Here is a 16,137-nt window from a genome sequence, read left to right on the forward strand (position 1 = left end):
CGGTCACCCCCATCGAGAATGGTTGTTGATTCCGGGTACAGAGGCACCTCCGTTTTATCATACCTCTTGGAGTTCTGCCGAGAAGGTGGTGGCACTAGAACAATGAATAAAGCAAAACAAAACTAGTTCGGTAGAAACCATTCTGGGCGCCACAAGAATGGACGGCGTTGGGGATTGAAATTACCAATTACTAAGGCGAATGTAAACGGTAATCGGTAAACGGTAATTGGATAATTGGTGTGTTGGACAGTAAAACACAAAATGAATGGGATGGATCACCCCTATTCCTGGGCAACTGTAGACGCCATTCTAGAAACAAAGCAATCGGGCAATGTATTGTGGGATCCATTTGTTTTACGATATTCTCGTACCGCAGGAGGCCTTGGAGTTATGAATCACTTGTAACCATGGAGACCGCTTAGCTAGGCATAAAAGATCGACAAAGATCGCAATGAAAGATTGAATTAGAATCTATGCTAAATCGATTGGTTTTGCCGTTAGTTAATTTGATAAGCGCGGATTATCGAGTCTTTTGAGTATGAGTTGGCGTTTCGTCTTGAGGCCAAGGATGAAAGGTTCAACTGGATCTCCTTGAGACAAAAATACTAAAAACAAAATCACTCAGGTGACTGTTTCGATCGGATTGTCGATTTCTTGTCCCTCAGTCCACCAGCGGTTTGTCGGCAGGGTGTACGAGACTGAGCCAGATAGGGACAGGTGTACTGCATCCAGTGGCAACCCAAGGGGCCAAGCAAGGGGAGCACCAATCAGTTCACAATCACGAGAAAAAAACCCCAACATATCCACCCTCCGATCTGTGCTGTGATCCGCGGGCGCTGGAGCGATTGACGAACTTTTCCTACTCGCCCCGGTCGTTGGAAACCTTTTTTTTCCTTCCTTTCTTTCTGCGCGTTGCTGCCGGTGGTGTGTGGTTGTTCATTTACCGGCCGTGCTGCGCGCAAAAAGCAAAAAAAAAATTAGAAAAAACCGGGGCGAACACCGGCGCACCAGCGTCTTCTGGTGGTGTGTCTCGGGCTATAAATCGAGAATGGACAACGAAACTGAACGGGCGGGCGAACCGGGACGGAGAAAAAAGGTAAAATAATGGGGCAGGCATTTGGGGGCTGGGGGGGAGACGGCGGCCAAAAGAAACAAAACCCAGGCGAAAAGTGCGGACGGAGAAGAAAAAGAACCGCATCGCGCGTTCTCGCCAGCGCGGATGAGGAAGGCAAGGCGGCGGCGGTGACGGTAAAGGAGAATGCGGAGCGATCGAATGGAAAAGCTTGGTGTGAAACGGAACGAAAGGCGAGGGCAGGGAAGCACGCGGGAACGAACGGTCGAGCGAGGCTGATGAGGGAATTGTATGTGTCGCTTCTTTCGGGATGGAAATGGGACGGACGGATGTGAATGTGAAGCTGGGCCACGCCGCCCCGGTTGGTGGGTTGGGAGCTGGTGGATGCGCGAGCATAAACGAACGGAGTGGTGGCGGCGGTGGAAAAGCTGTGGGGAGAAAAATAGACGATCTCTTGAGCCACCCCGGGTTAGCGCTCGCACACACCGGGTAAGGTAGGAGAGAATGATTTTTTATATAATTTTGCCTCTTTTTTCGCGCACGCAGGGTGGAAAAAGGCTGTGCTGTGCCCCGGAGGGTTCCGAAGTGGAATTTATAATGCCAAAACAGGAACATGAAAAAAGCGACATCGTTGTGAGTGAGTGTGTGTGTGTGTGTGTGTCTGTGTGCGTTAGCAGTGTGGCCAGCAGCAGCAATGCGACGAGGGGTAGTGAGACAAAAAGAAAATAAACCACACACAACATCTGCACACCAGGATGGCGGTTGCATGGGCAGGAAGGCAGAGAGCAGCGAGGAGTAAGGGATGATCGGGGTCGTGTCATGTTGGTTGAAGGAAGGCACGGTTGCATGGCGAGTGCGTCGTCGTCGCCGTCGCCGTCGCCCGATGAAGTTCGAGATAGTGACCTAACGTTACGGCAATCGATCCTCCTCTCTCGTTCTCTCCCTTTGTCGTGCAGATGGCAAACCAGCGAACCAGATGCTAGCCGGTTACAGAGAAAGAGAGGGATGGAACGTAATCAAGCGGGTGTAAAGTATGTATAGACCTACCTACAGGAATAAGTATGTTGATTACTCTCTTTCTGCTCTTGACTCGCGTCGGAGCGCACGGCCGGGGGAAAAAGAATAAAGAAAATCGCCCCAAAAGAAGCAGCTAATTGTTTCCCATGAATCGGCCCAATACTTTTCAAGACGATGTGTCATCCGACAAATAAAAACGCGTTCGGTGCAGCATTGATAGAGGGTAGGATTTCGATTGCAAAGTAAACAGTGCTTCCAGTGGCACCCCCACACACACACACACACCCACGCGGTGGGGAAATAAATCGATTCGTCGTAGCAAGCCGATGCTTTTTCATTGTCACGGTTTAGATATTGGACTGCTTGGGTTTTCGCATCGCGTATGTCATCAAGCTTAGCGGGGAATATTTCATTCATTCTCAACACAAGCCGATTGATGTCGTAGATGACATCCGGCGCTCTTGTAACCCTCGGCACAAGTATGGCGGTCAGAAGAATTGGCACACGCATGGTTTTTCGCCGATTATTTCATGGAATCCACAAACGGGCCAAGAAATGGTAACAAAAACAGCACTCTTTGAGGAAAAGGAATGCGCGTTTCTTGCCTTGCGAACGACAATCCGAACGCTCGCTCTCTCGGTCGCGTCCGAAAAAGCGCGTGAGAGAGGATGATGTACATCACACAAAAGGTACGTACCATGCGATATTTCTCGCGCACACACCGCACAAAAGAAAACCCGTACCGGCCCGCTTTGGATCAAAGCCTCCGTTGGAACAACAGCGACCGCGTATTTGCTCTCGTGCGTCACGGGTCCCGGTAGTCCTACATACACAATATAAGTTCCGAGAGGATTTCGATCTCGATAGCGACCGAGAGCAGAAATGGAGAGCGTGCGCGATGCAACACCGCGAGCTCGCCCTTTTGCCAGCAGCAGCAGGTAATACGGCAACACCGGTCGGGTGACAGGGAAAGCAGTAAAAATCGTCCGAAAATTGTTGTTTTGTGTGTTCCACCGTCGTCGTCGTCGTCGTCGTCGCGGCGGCGCTTGGTCAATCCGGTACGGCTGTTTTAGTGAGTGATGAGTGTTGATCGCGTTCAGACGCATATCCCGTCCAGTTCGCCGTACTTCTCTGGGGGTATAAAAACGCGCTTTACTCATCCGCCGGTTCTTCTATTTCACATTACCGTGACACACACACACATAAACGTATAGTGAAAAGGTGCGTGAGTTCGTGCAGCATGCGCCGCTGTTTTCCTTTTAGTTTGGTGTAGGATTTGTTTACCATTTCGCTTCGTTTCGTGCGTGTGCTATTTGTATGCTGGTGGATGCACAGTGAAAAGAAAAGGAAGCGTCAGTGAGCAACGCTGACGCGACGGTGCATTTAGTGAGACGAAATCTTTGTTTCCTCACGCAGTGAGATGCTTCGCCGCGCTGTCTTCAATGGACAGCGAAAGCCGCAAGCAAGACGGGAAGAAGACGGGCAGCAAAGGCTGTTGTAAATTAATTTTTCGTCATTTGCAAACTGCATCTGCCAAGAGCGAGTGTTGGTATTGTTGTTGTGTTGTTGGTGAAGCAGATGAACACAGGAGGCAGCACGGCGTCGCAAACCCCCAAAAGCGAACGCACACAACGCACACACCTTCGATGGTCGTTGGTGGCATTAATGGTTGCTACGTGACGCGCGCTGGTTTGGCGATCGGTTGCAATGCGCTTCTAGTAGAAGGAGGCAAATAAAAGTGCGAATTTCGTGAAAGTTTGTGCCGAACGAGTGCAGAGTAGCTTGCGAGCACATACGGGTGGACAACAATGGTGGCTCGGTCCAGCGCGCGTGGTGGAGGGGGACCAGCACACAGTGTAAACATACGATTGAAAGTTTTTCGTTAATTATCTCAACCTGCCTTGTGTGTCTCCAACCTACGCTAACTGAATCGCCGATTTTTGGTGTGTAAGACGCGCGCACTCTTCGCGTTTTGTGAGGTGCTGGTCCGTTCCGTTCCGTTCCATCGACGTATCATCGTCACCAGTCGAAGACGATGCCTGCCTGGGTCGCTTTTGCTGTTGCTGGTCCTGCTGCTGCTGCTGCTGCTGCTGTTGCCGCCGCCATTACTGTCGTTCGATATATATATTTTTTCTCCCCTGTCCCTTTCGGCTGCTTCCACTCGGCGAACCTGCCGCCCGTCCCGCCCAGCCGTGTGTTCCGTTCCGTTTTGGGTTCGATTTGATGGTGACGCTCTGCTCAGCGACGCTCGGTTCGATTTTGTTCGGTGCTTGGTGCTCGCTGCGCCGCTTTGCTGCCCTTGGTCCGGGTCGTCCCGCGGTGTGTGGTGCGTGTTGAGCCCAGGGTACGTGTGTATATGTGTGTCCTGCATGCGAATGGCAAGCAGGAGAAGAGGGTGCGGTGTTTGAAAGGCCGCAACGAACGCCGCGCCGGTGCTTTAGCCTTTTTGGCGGAAGAAGAAGGTACCCCCGTATGTATATGCTGCACGTACGGTTTCCCGGTTTCCCACACTGCCGTTCTTTGTCTCACCTCTTCGTACGCCCTTTTTCGCTCCTCGCTGCTTCCCTGCGCCCCCGTTGTTGGACCGAAGAAAAGTTGGTCTTCTCATGCTCGCACGGCAAGAAGTCCACCAGCCGAACGTCGTCGACGACGACGACGACGATGGACCGACACCGCCGCGCGCGGCGATGGATCCGTTGATGATCCAGCTATCGAGCGAGACGGGTTGCGAACGTGCCCACTGGGCGTACGCCAGAAAGGGGCCGCAAAATGTTTGTTACTGATGATGTGCGCTGCCAACCGCCAACCACCGGTCCCTCTTGCCTCCGCGCCTTTCTACGGTGCCATTCCATTCGGGGTGGAGCAGCAAACACAGCAACAACGGCACGGAAAGACGTGAACTCTCGAAACGCGAAAGGGGAATACGAAGGGTGCTGCGCGTGGCCCGTGGACACGCGTGTAAATGAACGGCCCTCTGTGTGTGTGTGCGCGCGTGGATTGTGAGATTGCCGTACATAATACGGCAGCAGCAGCGGCAAAAAGCCCACCACATCACACACCGGTGCGGAAGAGGTCGTCGCGCGACGTGGGTTCGGCTGGGGAGGAGACGAAGACGAAGGGGGCAAATAAAAATTGGTTTTCATTTCGCATCTCTCGAGCAAAGCAGGCGGTGGCGGCGGCGGCGGCATCAGAGAAGCCAAGAAGCAGTGCCAAGGGGCGCAAGACGGGCGAAAACGGTAACGCAGGCCAGACCCCCCGCGACCACACACCACCTTCTTCATCGTTATTCGCTCGTGCCAACTCTAGGCGAGAGAACTAAAGACAATGGCGGCGCTGCTGGTGTTGTGTGTGGAAGGGATCAACAACGCCAAGAGTCCGAGCGCAAGAAAAGACAAAAGTTGCACCGTGTCACTCCCCCCCCCCCCTTCCTCCCCTTCTCTTCGACCTCCCTTGCTACGTGTTCTGCCTTTCCGTTTGACTTCCGTCCCGGCCTTCCCTTTTTTCGATGGGTAAAAGGGACCGCTTACATTTATCCGTAATCGTTTCGGGGTGATTTTATACTTGGCATGTATTTTTTTCGTTGTTTTCGCTTCCTTCCTCCTCAGTACAACACACAACCATAGGCATCGTGCGGGCAGTGTGTTGGTGTTTGTGTGGAAAATTGTCAGGGAAAAGGGAAATGAAGCGAATGTTGTGTCCCTTGAGCTTCAGCCGAGGAGTTTTTTGGGCCATGGCAAAACGGTTCAATCACGATTAATTTTTCACGTCACTTTGTGCCATGGAAGAGTCCCATCGTGTGTCAATGTCTCCTGGTTTCGGTTTGTTAGTGCTGCTATATCGTTTGTTCTGGGGTTTCATTCGATTTAAACCCAACATCGAAGCTGGTTTGTTTTGCTAACATTCATTCATTGACGGTCGCATTCCGAGGAGATTGTCGAAGCCGCTTTCCTTATCACGCAGAATTATGTCTGTTGATGTGGGATCGCGTGCAAGATAGCAATAGGATCCTATTATTGTAGGCCGACGGTGTAAACAAGCCTGCAGCTGTTTGTTTATCGTTTGGAGATTTTTTCTTTTAAATATCGCTTCTGAACCGTTCTTTGTTCCCGTGATTTTTAAATTCAAGATTGCAAGATCTCGATTTTAAAATTCATCGATTAGCCATTAACAAGTGATGCGTCGCTCGTCCCGATGGATATTTTCCATTTGACATGCCAAAACGATGCTGGTCCGCTATCGGAAACGTGACACTCGTGAAGAACGCGGGTGGCTCAACACCATTTTGTGCGTTCGGAGAATCTCGTTGCTCCTTTTTCCACTTTTAAATGACACACGGAGAAAAGTCTCCCAAAGGATGGGATAACGCCGCAGCCCCGTTTGTCGATATCCAGGCAGAGGCAAGTGCGAACGTTTGAGAAAAGATGTCTTCTCATTATTGCTCCGGCTGCTGGATGGATCCGATGCGCCCCGGTGTGTGGAAGCAGCTGCGGGTTTTCGTTCGTCGGTGGCGGGGGTGTGGTGTCTGCGTGAACCCCGGGCAAGGAGATCTGACATTTTGGATTTTTTCATCTTCCACACACACACACGCACACCCGCGGCGCCCTGCTGCTGTCCGGTTCAATCATCCCGTTCCGACTCGCAGAAAAACCTTCGTTCTTTCTCAGTCCCCTTTCGCTCTCGCGCTTCTGGCAATCGGTGGTTCATCGATGCCTACTCTACTGCCTCGCCTCTGCTCGACTGCTTTGCGCTTACCTGTACCTTTTTGCACCTTCCGCGCCGCCACTGCCCAGCATCATTCAACCTTCGATCGACCGACGTTCGACGGACTCGCTTCGAATCGAACCGTTCGAATGCTGCTATCCGAGTGCTCACCTGTGACGGATGGGCAACGTTGGGACGGAAAGGAAATGGATCCACCGGAATCGCGGTAGGAAGGACACGACGGTGTCAACGGAAGATGGGGGGGCAGGGCAGAATATTTCTCGATCCGCCACCTGCCCGTTTCGTCTTACCTGCGTGTGCGCGCGCGAACTTACTCTCTGCGGTACGACACGATGTCGTCTCTCGGGTTTCCCCCGGCCGCTGGCCTCACAGCTTCCGCCTCGATTGCTGCGATGAACGACAGAAGCAGCACCGCGATGGACGACGTGCATTACTTTTACCGCCCGGGTAAGTGAAGGAACGAATGGAGGAATAAATAAAAAAAAAACTATCACCGCCTAACCAGGAAACGACTGCGACCGACGACGCCAACTACGATGACGATGAGCTGCTGTACGTTCCGCGTTCGTACATTCCGCCCAACGGTTCGGAGAAATACATACACAACTACACACACACACACACACACACACAAACGCACATAGACGGTCAGAGGAAAACCGGCAGCTGTGCGGGGAAGGAAAACTGCCGCCCTGCGTTTCCCTTATTGACCTCGCGAAACTCAGGCTCCACCGTGTCACCCCCGTGGGGCTATCGTTTCCCCGTGCTTCAATAATATCTCTCGACACTCTTTTCTCCCCGCTTGCCCACCCGCTGTCCACTTTTGCACACTTCGTCGCATGGTCGCCTTTTTCCCACCTTTCCCTCCATTGCCTCCCCCTGTCCCGCGCACCTTTCATTCCGGGAATAATCATCATCTTCAGGCTTCAGTTTTCAGTCACACTTGCACACTTTATGGCCATCGGGACGGTTGTTACCATTTCATCATCCCCATCCGCAGATGACATCCCGTCCCGGGTGCATCGTCGGTAGTTGATTTGGAGCGAGTGTAAAGTTTGCTTTCTCTGGCAAATGCGTCGCCCACTGCGCGATAGATGGAACTCCTGCACGCGAATACAATTTGTCGAACAGTAGTCGACGTGCGCGGGTGAGATACTATTTTCGGACACATAATTAACTGGCCACCCCGAGGGCTAGACTTCGTGCCTGAGGTACACGACTATCCATAAATGGATCGCATTCTATTTACTTTACCTCCTGGTCGTGTTGGTGGCAAGAAAAAAGTTTCGCTTTTCCAGGCAATGAAAAGTTTTGAAATTTTTTACCATCCATCCGAGAAATGACTGATTTTCCCTGAGGGCACCCTTTCCCGAACAATAGTTCCGTTTAGTTTCATTGCCTTCCTTCCGCCATAACGCCGAGTTGATATTTAATCTGAAAATCTGCAAATGATTTCTCGTGGCGATAGTTTTCGCCCATTTTTCCATGTCCCGTTTATCGTTATTCTACTGTGTTTCCAGTTTTGTTTTGTCCTGCTCCGTTGCAGCGGTTGCGAGGAATTTCGAGGGTGAACCACGGTCTCCCGTCGACGGCGCATATTCCGAAAATATTCCATCGGAACACCAAACATTTTTGATTGATGATTCGTTTGTGCGGCGAAACCCGGAGCACATTTAGTAGGCTTTTTTTTATAAATATAAAATGTTGTTTCATTTTGTTCTTGTTGCTGTTCAGGTGACTTTTATTTGTGAGTTGCATCTTTCTGCCAGCATGTTCAAAGAACGATCCAGGAGAGGATGGATGGCGGCTCGCTTGGAAGCAGCACTACGCTCGCTCGTTCTGCTCGTTATATATCCTTGCGGGTGCCTTTTTTTCCTACTCCCAATCCATTTGCGATGCCTTTCCACTTCGCCAAAAACCGACCGACTGGCCGGGTGGGTGTTTGCCGTTGGAGTATTGTTTGTCCCTCTTGCTCGAGCTGCATCAGAAAACCAATTTATCCTTTTTTTTCTTCTTCAAATTTTCGTTTTCCGCCGGGCTTGTTGCCCTCTGCCATCGGGTTGGATCGGTGGCCGTGCACACGCAGGGTTTCTGGATCTGGGAGTTTGGAAAATAACCGGGGGGACACAAAAAACTAGCGAGCGAAAATTCGCCCCGTTCAAGGCGGAGAGATAGTGCGGCCAACCCTGGCCCCGCCTCTCCTTGCCCATGTCCCAGCTACCGCACGAGCTGCTCTGCCGAAGCTCTCTCATGGTGGTGGTTTGTGCAGCGCAATTATCGTTGGGCGTTCGTGCCTTTTTTGTGTACGTTTGCCACTTTTCCCTACAACTAAACCCGGTGCCGCTACTTCTCCATGCGAAAGGGTTCAAAACTATCTCCTTCCCGCTTTTGAGAGAGAAAGGGAAAACCTATAGAGAAAATGGTTTTGCTGTAGCCAAGTTTATCGTTTGCTGCCCGTCGTACTTTTCGGGCGTTGGGATAGTGGAAAGGATCAAATAATTTTTATTGCGGGGCTTTCCTTTATGCTTGCTGCCTGTGTGTCCTGCAGCGCATGCTGTGAATCACTCAGCATTGCAAGGAACCATTGACAAAAAGTGTTCTCCGTAGAACGACGAGTATCCATCCAAGCAACCAACATGATCTTCCAGGAGAAAAGTATGACCTGAGGTTTTTATGTAGAAAATAAGGCAGAACTTTTTTTTCCTGAAGTTATAATGTGTTTGACAAACTTTACCTAAAATAAAAAAATAGATTTGTACATGAACTGCTTAAAAATAGTGCGTTAGTCATAGAAATGGGCCAGACTTACTGGACACTACTCTTTTCAGCATCAACTTGTAATTTAAAGGTACTCTTCTGTTTAATGTCTTCTCGTTCAAGTGGCATATTTTAATTTCCAATATTTCTGTGACAAGTTTTCTTCTAGTATCACCTTCCATTTTGTGGAAAATTAAACAAACATCCAGTGAGGGGCTCTTTCTGTTTTGCACTCCATGCTGCTTATTTTCAATCGAAGTACCATCGATTTCTCGTTGGAAGCTCAAGTGGTTTATGCTGGGAAAGCAGGATGAGGCACAATTTTCTCCGCATGCCCTCCGTCAGACATTTCAATTTTCCAATATGATTATTATTATTATTATATGCCGTTTCGTCGTTGCAGCAGCCATCCCGAGGCGCTGAAGCAAAGGCAAAGTTTTGTGTTAAATGGAAGGACTGGTTTCTGGTATTCAGAGCGGTCGGAACACGGTTGGTGGAAAGGATTTTCTGATTCGCTCCGAATCAGCATCGCCTTCTGACCCGCGAACGGGAAGACCGCGTGTACTGTCACACACATATGCACACACACAAACAAATATGACCATATTCATGCTCGCGATGTAGGGGATAAATGTTCTCTCGCAGGCGCCTCCAAAAATCCCCGTCAGCTTCCATCCAGAGGTCTGGGCATGGGTTAGTTGCTGGTTCTTCAGGCTTTGGTAGATCTCGAATGCCACGCATCTCGTCACGTGTGTATGCGTGTGTGTGTGTGTGTTTAGGCTAGTGCGGGAGGGAAGACTGTGGGTTGGGGGATTGCGAGCGAACAACGCGAGCGAACGACTGAAGCGCGTCCATCGTTAATCTCACCCCGCGCCGCGAGGGAGTAGCAATCGGATGGGAGAGGGGATGGTGGCCGGTGAGAGGTAATACGTGAACGACGCGGCCCCCAAAGCATGCGAAGGGGTCAATCCCAGCAGCAAAAGGGAACGCGCGAGATGGGAGCAGCGCGTTGGAAGAATGCGTGCTAACGAAAACCGACCACGACAACGACAACGACGACGACGACAACGACGCGATGTGATGCGATGCGATGGAGTCAGCAGCAGCAGCAGCAAAAGCGGGCAGCAGCAAATCGATCGTACAGTCAGATATATCCGCGCGATGACGACAACGACGCCAGCGACTACTACGACCACGACGACGACGACGGTTCCACGGTACACCGCTGTCCATATATTTTGCTGCTGCTGCTGCTGCTGCCGTTGATGATGATGCTTCACTTCTGCTACACGGACCCTTCCCTACCTGCTGTCCGTTGCTTTCATCTCACCTTCTTTTCATTTCCATCACCATGCCTACCGCCATTTAGCGCAGAAACGCTACCCGTTCGGTGCACAGTGGGTCACGTGCTGCACTTATTTGCACATTCACTTCAATTTTATTTGTTTCAAACTCGGAGCAATCGATGTGTGTTCGAGCGAACAACGTCTAACGATTAGCAATTGGTACATTTTAAATGATGTAAACTTCTTTGAGGATGTCCTTTTATCCCTTTCACATATCGTTCGACCATAGTCCCTTATTTTGTCCCTACCATACCGACGAACCCTGTATGGCAAAAGTGTGCAAGTGAAACAGTGGTTGAAATAGTCCTTTCGTTGAGGTCACATCTCATCGTTTCGGCCTTCGGTTGTGCCCAGCGATGGCAGTTGAGTTTTGACCGAATTGATGTTCGTGTGTGGATGTGTGTTTATGGCGACATAGGGGTAGACAAAATGTTCTTCATTTGCTAGGTACAAAATGCTAAGAGAACCGAAAAACCGATTCATATTGATTGAATGTTAGATGATTTGAAACTAGTTGTTTGGAGAATGATTATATTTTCTTGTATGACATATTTTCAGTAGTTTCGCACTCAAATAAATCTATCTTTCTAAAAGTCACTAATAGAATTATTGATTCTGTACGCTTTTTCTCTATTTCTGTGATACCATTTTATAGACAGGGCATTTCATAAGGTACAGTTTCTATATCGGAAAAAAAGGTTTCCAGTCTTGGACTGCGCCCAAGTGCCCTTTTCTCTACTGGACTTCGGTCATAGTTGCACCGTCATTTATCCCGCTATTTATTGCAATTGTAATCAATACTTGACGTTCTCGCTCGTTGTCCACTCTGTACGACGGACTTCTCACCTGTCAAAATTCCATACTTCCATCACCGTTCGACGCGTTCCATTCGTTACCGGTAGGACCAGCAGCCCGCGGGACATTTTAACCAGCCTTTTCCCCCACAACCGTTTTTCCTTAAAACCGCGTATCCCATCATTTGACTCCATAGTCCAATCGTTTTCGGGGCGGCATCCAATCCTCGTTTTGGTATTTTACCTTCTAAAATGACACACACGCCCCGGATGCTGGGAGAGCTACTTCTCTGGCAGGGTGTATGTGTGTGTGTGTGGTTTTTTGTTGTACTGTTTGTTTTTCGCTCGCATTGCGGGGGGGACGCGATGTGGAATGCAGAAAAAGAAAGGCACACCACGACTCCAGTAGTGACGACGGGGGGTGGTGAGGTGGTCCATTTGCGGATCTGTGTTTTTTTCTTTTAATGTTTTTTTCTTCACAACCACCATCAATTGCTTTTCTTTTGCGCGTACGTGTGCACGAACGCCGCGGACTCTCCACCGGTGGACGCGGTTGTTTCCCGTTTGTTTTCTTTTTTCGGTGGACATCCATTCGCTCTCGTTCGTGTTCACTCCATTCCCGGCCCTAACGCCGCTCTTCGGCGTGCCATTTCGGTCGCACCACTTTATGTCCGACACCCCGGCCGCGCCCTTTCGTTCACCCCCCGCTTGCCCAAGCAAACACAAAACTCAGTTGGACACGAAGAGATACGCCAGGGAGGTGGCGGGTGGGTTGGGAGGGGTTCGGTGCTCTACCTTTGCGGCTGCTTGCCCGTAATTGCTCAACACGACCCCAGCGCCGTTTTTCTAGCCACCCCCCAAACCACCGCCAGCTTGATGTGACCTCCTCCTCCCTTTAGAGTTGGTTCAGCTCCACCCTGCTGCTGCTCACCTCTTGGCTTTCGTTGGCGTTGCTCACCCATCACGCACCAGTTCACCTTCCATGTCACGTCCTGCAATCCCGTTTGCCGCGTGGTCCCCGGGAGACGCAGCATAAGGAGGAAGGTGCAATCAATATTGGAACACGATTGTTTGTGGACAAGGCGGCAGGAGTCAAGAGGATGGATAGAAGCAGGAAGAGTATCTGTACACCTGTGTGTATGAGTGACACGAACGAAATAAGGGAATATGCACACTTTCTCATGGTGATAGGAGTGAAGAAAGTGTTTTAAAATATTCCCATGTTGACTTGTTAATCAAACAAATGTGAAAAATACCGTACCTTAAACGCGACAGCATATGAGACAGAAGATGTTCCGGGAGTCGAACAACAAAAAATCGATAAAACAATCAGACGCTGGTTTCGGTGAGAGGGTTATGGTTTTATTTTAATCCCTGATTAGACACCATGATCGGTGAAGATTAGTGTATAAGTCGCAAATCAGATTATCAACCATTTAATCAGCTGATAAGAGCCGATTATAGATTGCCTGATATGAGTGTTGATTTACAGGATAATTTCTTTTCCTCCCCGTCATCCCACCCTAGCAGATGTTTGAGGACGTTGGCTCTTGATGATGGCATAAACAGTTCCGTTTGGTATGAGTAATGTTTATGTTTTGTGTGTGCGTCTGTGTGTATTGTTTTGTGTTTAATTCATTTCGTAATGGATTCGCATCCTTATCCATCTGTCGCACGGTGACAGTATGAACAAGTATTGCTATGACATTTCGTCATCGCCCACTCGACCCGAGCTCGATAGATTGCCCACAGACAAGTGCATAGCATCTAAAGCACGGGTGGAAACGGTGACATGGGTTTTTCTTTCTTCCACCGGTGGAAATGCCTGATTTGCATCATCTCCACTCCCCTTTGCCAGCTGAGCTCGACTGCTGGATCCTCAGTTCCACGGAGGAACGCTAGCATCATCTGTCGTTGCGAGTGGTTCAACGGATCGAAAGCGAACTGAAAAACTCCGAACATTCACCGCAGCATTCGGGGTGCTTCCATTTTCCCATCCTACCAAAAATCGCGTGAAAATCATCATCCTCGAAAACTTCGGGGTCTGGGTTCGGTTGCATATTTGCATTCTTCCCTGCGTCCACGGGAACGGTGGTGGATAAGTGAGAAAAAAAAAGGAAAACAACACTCACACACGGCACACGGCTTTTATGTCATCAGCAAGCGTGGATTTGGTTGCAATGCCATTAACGAATGCGTGCTGTCCCGGGGTCCGGGACGTAATCTGATCAACCATCTGTGCGCCTACTTTGTGCTTTTTCTCATTATTCCGGCAGATTCACATACACGCACACAATTTTCGTATACACTGAGGGGGTTATCCCATAAATCAATTTTACCGGCCTATTTTATGGAACAATTTTTCCCCGAGGTGTTGTGGCTGCCGGTTGGTGGGGATTGAAATAATTAAATTTATTCTGAACCTTCCTAGTGTATGATTTGTACGATAATTGTGTCGTCATAGGTCATGCAATTCTTTTCTATCCACTTAGTTGTTGTTTGTCTAAAATATAAATTTTTCACACCTTTTTGACACGACCCTTTGACGTTTTGTGACGTTTATTTAGATCCAAAAATCAGGGGACCAAATTGTATCTGGTTGTCATCTCATCTCATCTCAACACGTTGCGTCCATTTTGGAAGCTCTTTGAGATTTTCTCGTTTTAAAAAACCATCTCCCACCGTTTGGAATTTGCATAAACCCTCGGGTGGAGTACGGGGTTTCGGTTTTTTTGTTCCTACTGCTGCTAAATTTGTTCGTCTCCTTCTCGCCCTCCCGGCGAGTTCGCGTCGATTTCGCGAGTAGAATCGATCGTTTGTCGGTTCACGGTTTTATTTGCTCACTTCCATTTCACCCCGCAGCGGCAAACCACCGTCCTGTTCACCCTTACCCTGCGGTGCCCCTCCTCTACTGCAACCATTTTGTACCCCTCCGAAAAGGGATGATGGCGGTGGGGGTAATTTTCCACAGCCAGCACACGACGACTGCGCGCAATGCGAGCGGGCGACCCCTTCCCGAGGGTGGGGTGTGGGTGAGAAAATACTTTGTGTGTCATCCCGGGGGTAACAAACCACCTCCGGCCATATCTGCATTTTATTTCTTCTCGTCGGTGAAGGTTTGCTTGCTGCGTCGTTGGAGGATGGCCTGTCATCCGTTCCTTCTTCTCCGCTGGGAATGGAAGCTCACCAGCAGTTTCATTTCTCTTAATTGCTGAGCGAACAAATGGCGACGGTTCGATATGTGTTCGATATTTTTTTAGTCTTCCGCTAGACTCGAGTTTTCGTTTGGGATTGCTCCAAATGGAGAAAAAAGGATTTCCTCAAACCATCATCCTGAGCAGTTGATTTTGCTTGATTGTAGAGAGCAGATTGAATCATTGGAACGAGACGGAGAATTACCATATTTGATGAAAAAAAAAAAACAAATAAAAACTGAGCATCATCGATTTTTCTTTAATTCTAACGGATTGGAAAATGTAAACGAAATTAAATGATATTTTATTTTTCGAATATGGTACGGGTTAGGGTTCTCTTATAGTTGTATGTATAGAAAATCAGAGTTTTTGTGATTCATCTTAGCATGCTAGGTTTCCTTCCTTCATATGAAAGACTAAAAATGATTTCTTGTGAGTAATCTTGGCCTCCCCTTTTATGAGCATCGCTGCCTGTCGGTCATTGCTCGGGCTCTATTTTCTCATGACGAGGCGTTTCATAAGACTCTCAGACAAGAATATTGACGAGACATTATACAAAAAAAAAAAAACACAAAAATTGCCCGCTTCCCAGCAGACCGCTAATGCCGTCTAATGACAGCTTAACAATTTTAGCCCAATATTAATCGTTTTTATCTTCGTTCTCTTTTTCTTCGGCAGAGTTGGCAGCAGGTCATCTCTCTCCAACGAATCCCCAGCTCTGGCTGTGTGGCAAATGGTGCAGTAAAACGGATCACCAAGTAGCACTAACAGCAGCAACAGCGCCATCACAGCATCAGCAGTCAGCAACATCGGTTTTGAAAAAAGGGGGAAAAAATGGCGATCACGTTCACACGACCCACCGAGATGATGGAATGATGGCTACGGAAATGGACGTTGTCATACGTGGGGCTTGAAAGATGTGCCTCGATGTGCGATCCGAAGAAGACGAAGCGATTAATCTGATCAACCTCGCGGACCCCCGAACAGCGGCTCGGAGGCGCTTCTGATACGCTAGCAATTATTACTCACGAAGGGCACAGCAAACATTCCCATACACCCGTTCGAACTCCAACAATTATGGGCCGAGGCTTTTGGTTTTTTTTGTGTCATCGCAAAACAATGCTTCCTTACGTATCGCTTGTTCAAAAATAATATTAAATTTTTATACTGGATGAATGAATCAGCAAAGAGGAATGAGAAAAAACGGTTAGGCCAAGCGTGAGTTTCGGTCCTTT

General features: G+C 49.2%; 1 protein-coding gene across 1 annotated transcript in view; it reads left to right on the forward strand.

Moving 5' to 3' along the window:
* The first annotated feature begins 3,175 nt into the window (after nucleotides 1-3,175).
* Nucleotides 3,176-16,137, forward strand: part of LOC131265947 (uncharacterized) — a 43,894-nt gene continuing 30,932 nt past the window's right edge. The window contains exon 1 of the mRNA XM_058268263.1: nucleotides 3,176-3,310. The gene's annotated coding sequence lies outside the window, so the exon portion shown is untranslated. The remainder of the gene's footprint in view (nucleotides 3,311-16,137) is intronic.

The sequence above is a fragment of the Anopheles coustani genome, chromosome 2, assembly GCF_943734705.1.
Source record: "Anopheles coustani chromosome 2, idAnoCousDA_361_x.2, whole genome shotgun sequence".
In the NCBI taxonomy this organism is placed as follows: domain Eukaryota; kingdom Metazoa; phylum Arthropoda; class Insecta; order Diptera; family Culicidae; genus Anopheles; species Anopheles coustani.